Below are 17,824 nucleotides of genomic sequence, written 5' to 3'. Positions count from 1 at the left end.
GTCGACAAGATTGTGAGGGGCACGGATAGAGTGGATGGGCAGGCACTCTTTCCCAGGGTGGAGGGGTCAGTCACCAAGGGGCATAGGTTTAAGGTCCCTGGTGCAAAGTTAGTGGAGATGTGCAAGGCAGCTTTTTTTACGCAGAGGGTGGTGAGTGCCTGGAACGCATTGCCAGGGGAGGTTGTGGAAGCAGATACATTAACGGCATTCAAAAGGCATCTTGACAAACACATGGATAGGATGGATATAGAGGGATACGGCACAAGGAAGGTATCATGACCAGTACAGGCTTGGAGGGCCGAATGGCCTGTTCCTGTGCTGTATTGTTCTTTTTTCAAAGACCCTGTTCAATGTGGGAGAAACAGTTCATGTGTTCGGAATGTGGATGACGTTTTAGCCGATGGTCTGACCTTTCGAATGATATGTAGTCACGCTGGAAGAAACCTTGGAAATCTGGGGACTGTGGAACAGATTTAATCAGACCTGGAGATTAATCGACCTGTTCACAATGAGGAGTGACCCTTAATGTTCTCCGTGTGTGGGAAGGGACTCACTCAGTTCACCAGCCTCACTTCTTCATGGTCAATCTGTACTGGACTGTTACCAAGTGCAATGTATCTTTCCTGAGGTTTGGTGCCCAGTACGGAACACAGTTCATTCAGCAAATGAGGAAAAGACAACAGGAATTTCTCTAATCTGATTTACAAGGACACATTCTTGGTACCCAGCAGTTTCGTTTCTTCAGTAATTTCCTCATTTTCCCTAAACTACCCTGCCTGTTAATTCTATTATTTCTGATAATTCCATTACTGTAGATATAAGCATCACACATTAGAATTCAATCTGTTCTATTATTCACTCTGGTTTAAGTTTATGTTGAGGTTAATAACAGACAAACTCTGTCCTCTCCCCGTTCCGACTAGAGTTTCCAATGAGTCGATTCTGTGGAATGGAATGTCTTATCAGTGTTTCCACGGCGACCTGTCTGCAGTGAAGCGCCTGCTTGAGTTTCTAACTCAGACTAAACTTTTTTCTTCCATAACACACATTATATCAGACATTGGATGTCAATGTATTTCAGCCATGTTATGTTAATATCTCCCAAACCCTAAAAGGATTCAGATACACAAACTTTTAAATGTGGGAGGACAAGTTGATAAAGTATTTAAAAAACACATGGGATCCAAGGTTTTATAATTCTGGGTGTGGAGCACAAAAGGACAGAGGTCATGTAAACCTGGACAAATCATTGGTTAGGCTGTAGTTGGAATATCAGATCAGGGTTTGGGGATCTTATACCAGGAAGGATGTCAAGGCCATGGAGAGGGTGTAGAAGAGATTCACCGAGATGATCCCAGGGAAGAGAGGCTTTAGTTACCAGGAGATATTAGAGAAACTGGGGCTCTTTTCATTCGAACAAAGGCTGACTGGAGATCAGAGGGAGGGGGGTTCATTCCAGCCTTGGGTGACTGTGTAGATTTTGCAATTTCTCCCCATATCTGTGTGGGTTTCTTCCGGGTGCTCCGGTTTCCTCCCACAGTCCAAAGATGCACAGGGTAGGTGGATTGCCCATTCTAAAAGATTTCTCCTGAGTGTCCAGTGGTTAGGTGGGGTTACGGGGATAGGGTGGAGGAGTGGTGCTCTACATTGGCCCATCAAACGCTCACATGATAGGTTTTGCACAAGGTTGGATACAACAATGTAAATGTATCAGTGGTTAGCACTTCTGTCTCAGGGTGCCGAGGTGCCAGGTTCGATCCCAGCTCTGGGTCACTGTCTGTGTAGAGTTTGCACATTCTCCCCGTGTTTGCATGGGTTTCTCCCCCACAACCTAAAGATGTACAGGGTAGGTGGATTGGCCACACTAAATTGAATGGGGTACTCTAAATTTTTTTAAAAAGCAATTCTACTAGTTCTATCCTTAAAATTCAATTTTCCCTTCATAAATCCATGCTGACTCATAGAATTTACAGTGCAGAAGGAGACCATTCAGCCCATCGAGTCTGCACCAGCTCTTGGAAAGAGCACCCTGCCCAAGCCCAGACCTCCACCCTATCCCCATCACCCAGTAACCCCACCCAACACTAAGGGCAGTTTTGGACACTGAGGACAATTTAGCATGGCCAATCCACCTAACCCGCACATCTTTGGACTGTGGGAGGAAACTGGAGCACCCGGAGGAAACTGACGCACACACGGAGAGAACGTGCAGACTCCGCACAGACAGTGACCCAAGCTGGGAATCGAACCTGGGACCTTAGAGCTGTGAAGCAATTGTGCTAACCACAATGCTAATGTGCTGCCCTCAGACTCTGTCCGATCCTGCCACTGTTTTCTAAGAGCTCAGTTATAAAACCTTGATCATGGATTCAAGAAATTTTCCCACTTCCTGCATCAGGCTTATTGGTCTATAATTCCCTGTTTCCTCTCTACCTCCCTTTTTTAAATAGTGGAATTACATAATCCACCCTCCAATCTGCAGGAACTGTTCCAGAGTCTATAGAATCCTGGAAGATGACCACCAATGCATCCACTATTTCTAGAGCCACTCATTTAAGTACTTTGGGATGCAGATTATCAGGCCCTGGGGATTTATCAGCCTTCACTTCCATCGATTTCCCCAACACCATTTCTCTACTAATATTGATCTCCTTCAGTTCCTCCCTCTCAGTTCTCACAAATAATTTTGGCTAATCCAGCTTTTTATAAGATATGAGCTTGTTTCCCTGATTTCTTGATTACATACCTGAGAAGACACACTGAAACTGGTAAAAGTAGCTCATTAGTATTTACTTGAATAAGCACGCCGCACGTCTCTCAATGATATTCCTTATCCTAAGCAGAGCCGCTAATTCTAAAATACTAGGAAATAACTGGGGGCCGGTTGAGCTCAGTTGGCCAGACAGTTGGTTTGTGATGCAGAATAAAGTCAACAGCGCAAGTTGAATTCCTGAACCGGCTGAGGTTATTCATGAAGGCCCCGCCTTTGCAATCTGACCCCTCGCCTGAGGTGTGGTGATCCTCAGGTTAAATCACCACCAGTCAGCTCTCCCCCTCAAAGCGGAAAGCAGGCTCTGGTCATCTGGGGCTATGGCGACTTTAATTTACCAGCAAATAAGACAAAACATTAAAGTGACAGATCGCGCTTGGATTTGAAGATTCTCCAGCTCTCCCTTTGCCTGTATCCATCTTGTGGATCGTTCTAATTCAGTATTATTTCTTCCAAGCCTCCAATTGTCCAAACTCAATTCCTTTTTACTTAAATTTTACTCCTGTTGACCATAACCAGTGTTTCTTGTTCTGTCCTGATTGGAGTATGAGTCCATGCCTTGATGATTTAAAAATGTTTTCTCCTTTTACGGTCACATTTAAAAAATAAATTATGGAATGTGTGTGTCATTGGCTAGGCCAGCATTTATTGCTCATCTCTAGAAGCCCTGGAGAAGGTGGTGGTGAGCTGCCGTCTTCATCTGCTGCAGTCCCTTAGGTGTGGGTACACCCACTGTGCTGTTATGGAGGGAGTTCAAGGATTTTGACCCAGTGACAGTAATATATATTTTCAAATATATATATTTCCAAATAGGAATGGTTAGTGATTTGGAGGGAACTTCCAGGTGGTGGTGTTCCCAGGTATCTGCTGCCATTCTGCTTCTAGATGGTAGTATTCCTGAGTTTGGAAGGTGCTGCCCAAGGAGCCGAGGTGAGTTACTGCAGTGCATCTTGGAGACGGTACACACAGCTGCCATTTTTCATACGTGGTGAAGGGAGTGAATGTTTGTGGATAGGGTACCAATCAAGTACTTTGTCCTTCTTGAGTGTTGTTGGGTCTGCACCCATCCAGACAAGTGGGGAGTATTCCATTACATTCCTGATGTGTGTTGCAGATGGTGCACAGGTTTTATGGAGTCAGGTGGTGAGTTACTCACCGCAGGATCCCTAGTCTTTGATCTGCTCGTGTAGCCACAATATTTATGGCTAGTTCAGTTTGGTTTCTGGTCAATGGTAACCCCGAGGATGTTGACAGTGAGGGATTCAATGATGGTAATGCTATTGAATGTCATGGGGCAATGGTTCGATCCTCTCTTGTTGGAGATGATCATAGTTTGGCATTTGTGCGGCACAAATGCAACTTACCACTTGTCTGTATAAACCTAGATATTATCTCGCTGCATTTGGCCATGGACGCTTCAGTAACTGAGGAGACGCAAATGGTGAACATTGTGCAGTCATCAGCGAGCATCCCACCTTTTGACCTTATCATGGGACTCCGGTCATTGATGAAGCATCAGCTGAAACTAGTTTGGCCTCAGACACAGTTTGAACATGTCTGGGATTCATTCTTCAGTGAATTTCACAAAGCATTTCTGAATTAGTCCTTTTACATCTGACAAATCACATCTGCACACTCACACCGATATGCTTGCATGAGGCTACAAGGGCTCCATCCAATGCAGACAATTCAGAGACTTTCAGGTGATCTCATATTAAAACCTAGAATTATTCAAGTCTCATTGCAATCAACCAAACCACCAGTGTTTATAAACAGTTCACTCAATTGTTTTAGTTTGAACAAGACTTAACGATTAGGAAGGACAGGAATTTCAGATGGTAAATTGAAATAAATTTATTTAAAATAAAGATACACAGCAATACAGAAGGAAAAGAGTAAACTGATTGATACAGAAGGAAAAGGGTAAACTGATCGATACAGAAGGAAAAGGGCAAACTGATCGATACAGAAGGAAAAGGGTAAACTAATCGACACAGAAGGAAAAGGGTAAACTGATCGACACAGAAGGAAAAGGGTAAACTGATCGACATAGAAGGAAAAGGGTAAACTGATCGATACAGAAGGAAAAGGGTAAACTGATCGATACAGAAGGAAAAGGGTAAACTGATCGACACAGAAGGAAAAGGGTAAACTGATCGACACAGAAGGAAAAGGGTAAACTGATCGATACAGAAGGAAAAGGGTAAACTGATCGATACAGAAGGAAAAGGGTAAACTGGTCGATACAGAAGGAAAAGGGTAAACTGATCGATACAGAAGGAAAAGGGTAAACTGATCGATACAGAAGGAAAAGGGTAAACTGATCGATACAGAAGGAAAAGGGTAAACTGATCGATACAGAAGGAAAAGGGTAAACTGATCGATACAGAAGGAAAAGGGTAAACTGATCGACACAGAAGGAAAAGGGTAAACTGATCGACACAGAAGGAAAAGGGTAAACTGATCGATACAGAAGGAAAAGGGTAAACTGATCGATACAGAAGGAAAAGGGTAAACTGATCGACACAGAAGGAAAAGGGTAAACTGATCGACACAGAAGGAAAAGGGTAAACTGATTGATACAGAAGGAAAAGGGTAAACTGATCGATACAGAAGGAAAAGGGCAAACTGATCGATACAGAAGGAAAAGGGTAAACTGATCGATACAGAAGGAAAAGAGGAAACTGATCGACACAAAACAGACTTTTACCATTTCTCTTGGTTGATCAGGCTGTAAAAACATAATCCCTCTTGTACCCCTTCTTTGACAATTCTGATGGGAATCTTGCTTTGGGGATTCCAGTACTTGGCTGGCAACAGACCTTCTCCTCGGGTTTGAAGTACCTAAGTAGATCCTCCCTCAGTTTGAATAAACTGATTAGAACTCAATGGTTGGTCAATTTCATACCTGAATCGGTTTGATTGGGTTTTAACCATTTGGGTAAATGTCGCAGATCGGGATACAATGGGAATGTTTAATGTATCCCTCCCATCATTGTGTGACCTTCCAGTTACAAATAAGGTTACCAAGGGTATGAAGACTCGTTGCTAACCATCATATCAGATCATACATTCCTTCTCACAGAAGCTGTAATATAGAATTTAAAACAGGCTTACACAGTTTTAGGTACAACCAAGTCTTTTAACACAACCACTTCCAGATTATTAAATCTTCAATTAAAATCAACTGAGGCACACTAAATTAATAATTTGTTTCTGATGAGTGAATAATTAATACACATCATTGATTAATACAATCGATCAATTGCTGAACACAAAATGCCCTTTTCATTTAAATGTTACGTTTCACAATGGCTTCCTTGATCTTATTAGCTTACTTCAGTAAATATAAAATGTAGCTCACCTGAAAATGAATCATTTCTACTGAAACGAACTGCCTCGTCCCACTTATATGTGTCTGTAAATATCTTTGCTCATCTCCCCTGAATGCTTCAATGTCTTAGGCAGTGGCCAGTTTATCAAATGCAATTCTCTTTGAAAGTTCATCCACAAGGATACAAACATCTCCAAGAGAGCCATCAATTTATTAGTCTCATCTACACTTTCCTTTCATTAAAATGTACATCAATACCACCTCGATATATTCCACTGAACTACACCCACAGTGAGGTATTCCAATTCCCATTCAGGGGGGTTATTTTTCCTTAACTTTATTCCTGTGCTCAATCACTTCCTCTTATACAATTTTACACATGCCATTAGATATCTCATTCATGAGGCTTAGAGAAACGTTACTGTCCAATACTTCTACTATCTTTAAAACAGGAAGCAGACATTCCAATTTGATTCGAGGTATCAACAGTTTATATGTTTCTTATTTTCAAAATTAGTTCAAATTCAATTTGCCGTATTGTGGGGCTGGCGGGTTTTCTTAATCTTCAATTTATTTCCCCAAATGAAACTTTCTTTTCCGATTCCCGGGAACCACCCAGACCGTTTGTCATCAGGTTTTGTTCTGAATATTTGATAATCCCCCTCAGCTTCAGGTAAATCTCCCTTTCGAAGTTTGAAATAGAAAAGCTATAATTTTACTTTATCAATTTTGGCAACAATTATGCAGACTCTGATTTTAAATGGTATTTTTACATCAGAATCAGAAGTCCTGGCAATTGGTTTGGAGGCAAGTTCCATCTCAAGCTCTTTCTCTCAGAAAGTAACAAATGGCCTGAATGGTTAAGGCCAAAGTCTCTGAAAGGCAAAGCCTTGAGTTCAAATTGTCACCATGTTGTGATACTTGATGCCAGTTCTTGAATTCAGAAATAAAAACCTTCTTGATCTCTTGCTGTAGCATCAGCACAAACCCTGGGAACCAGCATCGCCTGTCAAATCCATTTGGCTTTGTCCGAGAGCCCAATGGGTTAATGTTTTCAGGAGAACAACCAAAGATGTGAGAACGGAAATAATCTTGAGTTAATGATGAGGTGTTATTGTTCAGTGGTGGCATTCGCATCTCGGAGTCAGGAGGATGTGGGTTCAACTTCACCTCCAGAAACATGACCATAAAATCCAGCTGGTATTCCGATGCTGTACTGAGGGAATACAGCACTGTACTGAGGGAATACAGCACTGTACTGAGGGAATAGAGCACTGTACTGAGGGAATACAGCACTGTACTGAGGGAATACAGCACTGTACTGAGGGAATATTGCACTGTACTGAGGGAATATTGCACTGTACTGAGGGAATATTGCACTGTACTGAGGGAATACTGCAGTGACTTTCAGAGGAAACCTTCCAATATAACCCCATCTGCTCTTGCAGCTGGTCGTAAAAGTTCTGCTGATAATATTTCAAAGGAGGAAGTTCTCTCAGGTTGACTGCTCAATATAAAGCCCGCGGTGATGAGCACTGAGCAGATAATCTGGTCATAATCATAGTTCGGTTTTGAACTCACTTTCTTGCTTTACAGATGCTGCCTGGCCTGCTGAGTATTTCCAGCATCTTATTTGTGTTTGTTGGAGCCTGTTGTACACAATCTGGCTGCTGCATTTCCTACAGGAAAATCCCAAAGCCTTTTATTCATATATAAAGGAGCAAGAGGGTAACTAGAGAAAGGGTTGGCCCACTCAAAGGACAAAGGAGGAAAGTTGTGTGTGGAGTCAGAGAAAATGGGTGAGATTCTTAACGAGTGCTTTGCATCGATATTCACCGAGGAGAGGGACATGGCGGATGTTGAGGTTAGGGATAGATATTTGATTACTCTAAGTCAAGTCGGCATAAGGCGGATGTGTTGGGTATTCCTAAAGGCATTAAGGTGGACAAGTCCACAGGTCCGGATGGGATATATCCCAGGTTACTGAGGGAAGTGAGAGAGGAACTAACTGGGGCCTTGACAGATATCTTTGCAGCATCCTCGAACACAGGTGAGGTACCGGAGGGCTGGAGATTTGCTAATGTTGTCCCCTTGTTTAAGAAGGGTAGCAGGGATAATCTAGGTAATTATAGACCTGTGAGCCTGACGTCAGTGGTAGGGAAGCTGTTGGAGGAGATACGGAGGAATAGGATCTCTTCCCATTTGGAAGAAAATGGGCTTATCAGTGATAGGCAACATGGTTGTGCAGGGAAGGTCATGTCTTAGCAGCTTAATAGAATTCTTTGAGGAAGTGACAAAGTTGATTGATGAGGGAAGGGCTGTAGGTGTCATATACATGGACTTCAGTAAGGCGTTTGATAAGGTTCCCCGTGGTAGGCTGATGGAGAAAGTGAAGTCTCATGGGGTACTAGCTAGATGGATAAAGAACTGGCTGGGCAACAGGAGACAGAGTAGTAGTGGAAGGGAGTTTCTGAAAATGGAGAACTGTGCTCAGTGGTGTTCCACAGGGATCCGTGCTGGGACCACTGTTGTTTGTGATATACATAAATGATCTGGAGGAAGGTATAGGTGGTCTGATTAGCAAGTTTGCAGATGACACTAAGATTGGTGGAGTAGCAGATAGTGAAGGGGACTGTCAGAGAATACAGCAGAATATAGATAGATTGGAGAGTTGGGCGGAGAAAAGGCAGATGGGAGGTCAATCCGGGCAAATGCGAGGTGATGCATTTTGGAAGATCCAATTCAAGAGCGAACTGTACGGTAAATGAAAAAGCCCTGGGGAAAATTGATGTACAGAGAGATCTGGCTGTTCAGGTCCATTGTACCTGGAATGTGGCTGCGCAGGTCGATAGAGTGGTCAAGAAGGCATACAGCATGCTTTCCTTCATCGGAAGGGGTATGGAGTACAAAAGTTGGCAGGTCATGTTACAGTACAAGACTTTGGTTCGGGCACATTTGGAATACTGCGTACAGTTCTGATCGCCACATTACCAAAAGGATGTGGATGCTTTGGAGAAGGTGCAGAGGAGGTTCACCAGGATGTTGCCTGGTATGGAGGGCGCTAGCTGTGAAGAGAGGTTGAGTAGATTAGGATTATTTTCATTAGAAAGACGGAGGTTGCGGGGGGACCTCGTTGAGGTCTACAAAATCATGAGAGGTATAGACAGGGTGGATAGCAAGAAGCTTTTTCCCCCCCAGAGGGGGGACTCAATTACTAGGGGTCACGAGTTCAAGGTGAGAGGGGAAAGGTTTAAGGGAGATATGCATGGAAAGTTCTTTACGCAGAGGGTGGTGGGTGCCTGGAACGCATTGCCGGCAGAGGTGGTAGAGGTGGCCACGATAGCGTCATTTAAGATGGGCAGTGAGTAGAGGGATACAGATCCTTAGAAAATAGGCGACAGTTTTAGATAGAGGATCTAGATCGGCGCAGGCTTGGAGGGCCGAAGGGCCTGTTCCTGTGCTGTAATTTTTCTTTGTTCTTACATTACGACAGTGACTACACTTCAAAAGAACGTCATTGCCTGTAAAGCACTTTGGGACAGCCTGAAGTTGTGAAAGGCGCTTTATAAATACAAATCTTCCATTAACAAAGGAGAAAAGACCCAACAATGGAATAGTCGGCAAGAGGACAGCAATCAGTCTCCTCTTATCTTAGACAAATCAAAGACAATTCAGGTCCATTCTATTAATTCCATTAACTGGGCTGGAGTTTAACATCAAAGGAAATAAATCTGAACTGTCAGAATAACATGGTTCATTCCTGGGTGTAGGAATCCAATCCCTGTAATCACATGTGAACTCTCTGGTGACTCAGACGAGCGGATGGCTGAGTGAATCCTCTGCCACACACGGGGCAGGTGAACGGCTTCTCCCCGGAATGGATTCGCTGGTGAATCGTCAAATCTCTTCTGCTTTTAAAGCTCTTTTCACAGTCAGAACATTGAAATGGTCTCTCATCAGTGTGAACAAGTTTATGTGACCGAAGCTGCGATTTCAAAGCAAATCCCTTCCCACATTCAGCGCAGGTAAAGGGTTTCTCCCCTGTGTGAATTCGCTGGTGATCCCGAAGACTAATTGCACGACTGAAACTCTTCTCACACTCCATGCAGGTGAATGCTTTCTCGTCAGTGTGAACACGCTGGTGTTCAAGAAGGGTCGCCGATTTAATAAATCCCTTCCCACACACTGAGCAGACGAACGGCCTCTCACCAGTGTGGACACGTTTGTGTAGAGTGAGGTGGGAAGAACAAGTGAATCTCTGCCCGCATTCAGAGCAGTGGAATGGTCTCTCTCCAGTGTGAACCCGTAGATGCTCAGTGAGGTTGGATAAAGACCGGAAGCTCTTCCCACAATGAGAGCAATCGTAGGGTTTCTCTCCGGTGTGAATTCGCTGGTGTGTCGTTAGGCAGAATGACTGAGTGAATTCCTTTCCACAGGTGGAGCAGGTGAATAACTTCTCTCCAGTGTGACTGCGTTTATGAATTTCCAGCTGTGATGGGTATCTGAAACACTTCCCACAGTCTACACATTTCCACTGTTTCACCATGGTGCCACTAGATTGGATAATCAGTTAAAGCCTTGTGGACACAGAGAATAATTGTACAGTGTCTCCTCACTGTGAATGATGTGGTGTTTTTTTCAGGCTGTGTAATAGTTAAAGCTCTCTCCACTGTCAGTTCACTGGAACTCTCTCACTCGGGTGTGTGTTGTGTGGGTCTCGGTGCTTTTCCAGTCACACTGATGTTTCAGATCCTTTCCCACATTCAAAGGCTGGTGATGTTCAACTCATGATGAATGTGTCAAATCCTCTCCTTCCAATCCCCTGTAAAAGGAGTTGACTGTGTCAGTATCACTGTCTGCCCAGGATAGAAATTCAGAACAAATAATTCTAATTTCCCCAAATATGTTGCCCAATCAAAGTAAAAGAAGGCAAAATCACAACAAAAACATGGAAAACTTTTTCACTAAACCAGAATGTTGTTTTCCGTGTCTCAGAAGCACTCTGCACCCTGAGGTACCAACAGCTGTGGAAGGTATGAAGTGTACTGGTGGACACCTCATGTTTCCGTTCCAGGGCTACCTAAACATGGAAAAGACCACGGAAGAGAGGCCAGCAGTCAGAGGAAGCCCTACATTCTGCCCCATAGAGCTCACCCATCTGGATTTACAAATTGGTGTTTTCAACAGATCCAGGAGCAGACCCTCTGCTCCGTCTAGCACAGACCCCTCTGAGCAGCAAAGCTAGGAATGTGGAGTTAACGTATCACAAAGCATTTAGGAGCAGCCTCTTCCGGTAACGATACAGGGGCTGTAACATCCACATTAGCATCTCCACCGTGCAGGCCATTCAGCCCATCGAGTCTGCCCCGACCCTCTGAAAGAGCTCCTTCTCTCGGCCCACTCCCCCACCCTATCTGCAGAACCCCACCAAACCTGCACATCTTTGGACTGTGGGAAGAAACCCAAGCAGACGCGGGAGAAAGTGAAAACTTCACAAAGACTGCCATCCAAGCTCGGATTCGAACATGTGAGACAGCAGTGCTAACCACGGTGCTTACCGTGCTGCCAATTATCGATTTAAGCTCTTAAAAACCTGTCGCCATTAGGACTCGCCGGGGCATTAGGACAGTTGGAAAAGAGACCCCTGAAAGTCCTGCCCATTCTCTTACGTCACCCTGACGCCAGCGCATGCGCTCTTATCCTCGCTGAACCAAGATGGCGGCCGTTCATCCGGACCTGATCAGAGGCACCGGACCCGAAGCCACAAACTCGGTACCGCAGGGTCTTATTTCGGCCTGCGGCATTCACTCGGGATTGAGAAACTCTCCCCGTTCAGAGCTGGCTCCATGGATCCCACTGGGGTTCCATATCTTTACCAGTTTACTGCAGCCCATCTGCGCCACCGCTTCCCGGTTCCTTCCGACTTGGAACAATAGGATCACCCAGAATGCCTCGCGGCTGGCTGGCCCTGGAGCATGCGCACTCAGCGCCTGGGCAATGAGCAAATTGGATTGAGCGGTTACTGGGCCGCGGAGGATTGTGGGGACTGTGGCTACCATTCATCAGCTGTTTTATTGCAGGCTGACCGCAGATCAGACCTGAACCTATAATATTGCTGTTTTATTTTAGGGCCCAATCAACTAAATAGAAGAACTAAATTAATTTAGAGATAAATTAAAGGGGGCCGTTCCTACAAAGAACAAACGGAGCATGGCCCAAAAAGAACAAAGAGGAACAGAAACTTAAAACATCAAATCAAAACGTGAAAACTGACTGGGGTCGATAAAGCAGTCCAAGCCCTTTGGTGTCCATTGAGCACAGAAGGCCTCGTTTCTGTTCATTTCTCTCCAAAGATGCGGTCTAATCTGATTAGTATGTCCAACATTTGCTCTTTATATTTTGATATTCCAACATCTGCAGTGTTTCTGCTTTTTAAAATTTCATTCATTTGATGTTGGCGTCGTTGGCTAGGCCAGTATTTATTGCCCATCCATAACTGACCTTGAGCAGGTGGTGGCGAGCTGCCTTGGTGAACTGCTGCAGTCCATATGGTGTAGGTACAGCCGTAGTGCTATTAGGGAGAGAGTTCCAGGATTTTGACTCAGCGACAGTGAAGGAACAGCGATATATTTCTAATTTAGGATGGTGAGTGGCTTGGAGAGGAATTTCCAGGAGAGGGGATTTCGTTGTGTCTGTTGCCGTTATCCTTTGTGGATGTGGGTTTGGAAAGTGCTGCATAAGCCTTGGTGAATTTCTGCAATGCATCTTGTTGATGGTACACACTGCTGCCATTGTGCTGGAGGGAGTAGATGTTTGTGGATTAGGTGCCAAGCAAATGGACTGCTTTGTTCTGGATAGTGTCAAGCTTCTTGAGTGTTGTTGGAGCTGTACTCACACAGGCAAGTGGAGAGTATTCCATTACACTCCTGACTCGTGTCTTGTAGATGTTGGGCATGTACTTGCCACATAATTCCTAGCTTCTAACCTGCTTTTGTAGCTATGCTATTTATATGGCTAGTCCAATTCAGGTTCTGGTCAATGGCAGCCCCAAGATGTTGATCGTGTTTTATTTTGTTTTGTTACAGATGTTGCTCTGAGAACTGAGTCTAAAAACACAGACCGATTAAAGGCTGTGTTTAAAGTCAGCAAATCTATTTCTGTTGAGACTTTTTATGTCTACAATATTTTGAAAATTTATTATTGGGAAATGGGCATCGCTAGCATAACCAGCAACTCACCAAGCCTCTTCTGAAAGCACCTTCCAAACCCCCTAACTTACAAGAATATGGACAGCAGGAGCACGGGAACATTACAACCTGCAATTACCCTTCCAAGCCACACACCATTCTGACTTGGAGGTATTTTGTTGTGCCTTCACTGTCTCTGGGCTGAATTCCTTTCCTAGCAGCACTATAGGTACACCAACAATACTTAGATTGCAGCGATTAATGAAGGAAGCTCACCCCCAACTTTGGAAGGACAATTAGGGATGGACAACAAATGATCACATCCCATGAAAGAATTGAAACAATCGACTGACAATCAGCAGTTTCCCTTGATGGTGATGTTTAGTCAATTGCTGCAATCGGAGTGGTGAAGGTGCTCTCACAATGGTATGAGCTAACGAGTTACAGGATTATCACCCGGCAACAATGAATTAATGCCGATGTAAGTCCAAGTCAGGTTGGTTTCTGTTTTCCTCTGGTTCACCGTCTCCCAGATTAAACTCCGAGCTTTCATCAATCCTATCAATCTGTTGAAGACTTTGGCTGGTTGGTGAAATTCACCTGATGTTGGTGTCAGTTGCCTTTCGGAGGATTTCCCAGTTTTCTGAAATTCCACTGTGGTTCTGGTGTTAATGTCATGATCGGAGTTTCAATTCCAGTGCTGATGAGGGAGGACCTGTGCTGACAGAACTACAGAATCGTTACAGTTCAAGGGGAGCCCATTCGACTCATCGAGTCTGTGCTGACTCTCTGAAAGAACATTCTACCTAGCCCCACTCCCTTGCCTTATCCCCGTAACCTTGCATATTCTTTCTTTTCAGATAGAAATTCAATTCACTTTGAATACTTTGATCAAACTTGCCATGTTACAATCTTTTATTTATCTTCAAAATAAGAATTGGAGGTGTCCAAAAAATACAACTTTATTGCTAATTATTCACCTTGATTCTCTTAAATAAAAATAAATCAAAACTCAGATCAAATAATACAGCAAAACATAAAGAGAGTTTAACGAAAACATTCAAAAATCAATAGATGGTTCAGAATTTATTAAGAGCATAGATTCAGAACAAAAACTTTAATCATGAATCCTTATTTTTAAAGAAATTCTTATCAATGGTCGAACCCCTTATTTACACTCATTGGTTCTAATTCTCAGCTGAGTGAGGCTCTCTGATTTATTCAAACAACTATCTGTCACAAAACATGATTTGTTATCCGGGCATTGGTCAGTACTTAAGATTCATTAATGTCTATCAACTTAATTAAATGTCTATATGTGCCCGTCACGTGTACCAATTCTACAAAGATAAGGTGTTCTGCATTAACCTTGCTTGTTTCTAAGACTCTTGTACATTCTTCTCCTGTTGCTAAGACTACAATACTTTCTTATTACTAAATGTATTGTGGAACAATGGTCTCTACGTTACAAAGGCTTTTATGCACATTTTCTTGAAAGAATGTGAGCTTTGTACAGCAATTCTCATATTTTTATCTGAACCCATGTTTCAGGGTGGCATGGTAGCACAGTGGTTAGCAATGTTGCTTCACTGCGGCAGTAACCAGGTGCAATTCCCGGCTTGGGTCACTGTCTGTGCGAAGTCTGCATGTTCGCCCCATGTCTAAGTGGGTTTCCTCTGGGTGCTCCGGTTTCCTCCCACAAGTCCCAAAAGGCGTGCTGTTAGGTGAATTGGACATTCTGAATTCTCCCTCCGTGTACCCGAACAGGCACCGGAGTGTGGCGACTCGGGATTTGGCTTTTTGGACATTCCATTTTCTGTCTAAGTACTGAATTTAAAAATTATACTGCATCAATTCTTAAAGGTTCCAACTAAATAAATCAGTGAATCAATAAATCTGTAATCTATCATTTCTCCCCTTTTGATTATTCAAAATAAAAATCGAATAGACCAATTACAATAGTACAAAGTAAAGCAAAGAAACAAGTGCCATAAAAATGAACACATTTGCAGTATTTGATGAGAAATTAATAGTAAGCACCCTTCATTTCTGACTCGGCGTTTTTGACATTCTTTTACAGATACACTTGATTATCACAAATACAAGATATATCGCAAAAAAACCTACAAAGAACATAACCAGGCTTTGTACCACTGAAACTCCTAAGAATCCCAACCACTCCACATCCCAACTCGAAGAGTGCTGGACTCGGGTTTTTTGAGATTTTCAACCTCACTTTTAATGTATTTTGCCAAATTAATGATCTCTTTGAAGTGATCTGGAATCTAAGTACAACATTCCGATCCGATCAGGGCACATGTCCACCTTTCTTGGTGAGAATATAATCCAGAGCTATTCGAATTTGCAAGGCCACAGGTCGGATAGCTCGCATTTCAGAGGAAATCCTGAACAAGGCTGTTGAGGTGTCATTTGCTACCTTTTCTATGATGACTGCCAGTTTATTAACTTTTTGGCTGTCTTTGCAGCACCATTTTTAAAAAAAACAAAGCGAAAAACTTGTTGTGCAGTAATGGCACGTTTACTTCTTTGATCTGATAGTTTGCATCAGTAATTGTTCATCCTTGACGTCTCACATCACTGTCTTAAGGCCATATGTTCTTTCTTCCTTGTCAATTTTGAGCGTGATGCTAAGACCGGGTCATGGGATAAGCTTTTGATCCAAAATTGACTATAAAATCATGTTGAGTTGCCATACACAGATTATGTGTTAACTAAACTAAAATAAATGTAATTTCAACTTGTGAGTGATGTATAATACGGTTCCAGTTGTCGCAGGGTGAGATCTTACTATTCCACCCCTTATCTCATTATTGTTCTTGGTCACTTCTTTCTTTAGCCTTGAGTGGGGTGATCTGTGCAGGGAGAAAATTCACTTTGTTTTTCTTTTCTAATCTGATTTTTTTCTTTTCATAACTTGTGATAAATTCCATCTTATTCCACAATCTATTGTAACTTGAATGTGATCTCTGAATAATTGGATTGATACCCCTTTCTCTCGGACACTCTCCATTTGCAAATCATCTCACTCAAATATCATTCAAAATAACATCATGCATGGACTTAAAATATTCTCCAGCTCTCCAAATTGTCTGTATCCACCTTATGGATATTCCTCATCGGGTTTACTTGCTAGCAGCCCCTTACTTGTTCTTATCCAAATAATTTGCCCTGTCACTTCAATTGTGCTCGTTTCGACAGGTAACAGTGTGTTTGATTCTATCCCAATTATTTTAAGTCAGTTTCTCTATGGAATGTGTGTCAGTGCCTTGATCACTTAATGATGGTGTTTCTCTCTGTTGGCCCCATTTACCATTTCCGGCCATGTCAAGTAGTGTGCCTGCATGGGGCCTGCTCTTCAATGCATAATGGCAAGCCTGCCTATTAGTTTCTTCACACGTAACTCATCTGCACACGTACGCAGTGCCCCCAATGTCATAACCACACATTCTTGAACCTTTTGTGATCTTATCAAAAGATCTCAAAGTTGTTGCTCATCTCTCCACGTATGATCCAGATGCCTTGGGTGGTGGCCAGAGTATCAAATTTTTGTTCTCTTAAATAAAAGCATAGACAAGGACACAAGCATTACCAAGAGAAAATTTATCAATGTATTAGCCTCCTCTGAACTTTCCCCTTCATATTAAGGCCAGATTGAAATATTCCATTGAATTGCACCCAATATTCCAATTCCCATTTCCTGGTTTGATTTCCTGTCTCATTCGTCTACCCTCAATTACTTAATCCTACCCCAACCATGAGCCCTGGAGTTATCTAGCAGTCCAATGATATACCTTCATGTTTAAAACAGAAATCAACATTTCCATTTGGTTCCAGACAGTAACATTGTGATTGTTTGTTCTTTGTCTTAAATTACCCATTTGATTTACAGTAACTTGCTCAATTACATTGTCTTTTCACATCACAGAAGTGTTTCAAATTCGAACAACAATGTTGTTGGCTTTCAGATTTGTATTAATGTCCAGTTCATCTCTTCTTTGTCTGAAGTTATAGGATCTCTTCTTCAAAATAGGCTTTGTCCTTATCCATGGACACCAGCTAAACTGGATGTTTTTTTTTTTACATCATCGTTGTTCTTGTTACCCATCAAATAGATTTCATTTTTAATTTCATCCCACCTTGTTCACCTATCGCCCATCCTGTTCTTGGCTCTTCATTCACTCTGCCGTATCCCGTCGTCACATTGGCCTCCTCTAATCGTTCTTCCCCAACCCTACTCACTCCCTCAACTCCAATCTGCCTCAATGTTCATATATCCAACTTGGTTGTTCCTCTTGTCCTGAACTACTGTAAGCCGCCCATTTGAGTAATAGACACTCCCCTGGAGCCCTTCTAGCATCTGAGATCATTTTCAATCTTCCCATGTTCAGAATATCCTCTATCCAGCAGCAACTGCTGATTGCCTGTTGGAGTAACAGACTTCAGATCATTTAGAATCTCCATATTGTTGGGTTGGTACGGCAAAGTAATAATTCCCATTATTATGGCCATGTA

General features: G+C 42.9%; 1 long non-coding RNA gene across 1 annotated transcript; it reads right to left on the bottom strand.

The window, feature by feature from the left end:
• Positions 1–4,608: 4,608 nt before the first annotated feature.
• On the bottom strand, positions 4,609–12,142 carry LOC140419172 (uncharacterized). Its single transcript, XR_011945578.1, has 2 exons — positions 11,663–12,142; positions 4,609–10,926 (listed from the first exon to the last, which is right to left on the bottom strand). It is a non-coding gene; the product is annotated as an uncharacterized lncRNA (long non-coding RNA).
• Between the last annotated feature and the right edge of the window lie 5,682 nt (positions 12,143–17,824).

This window comes from Scyliorhinus torazame, chromosome 5, assembly GCF_047496885.1.
Source record: "Scyliorhinus torazame isolate Kashiwa2021f chromosome 5, sScyTor2.1, whole genome shotgun sequence".
NCBI lineage: Eukaryota > Metazoa > Chordata > Chondrichthyes > Carcharhiniformes > Scyliorhinidae > Scyliorhinus > Scyliorhinus torazame.
Note: the sequence above shows the minus strand (reverse complement) of the source record. Positions and strands in the feature narration are given on the sequence as shown.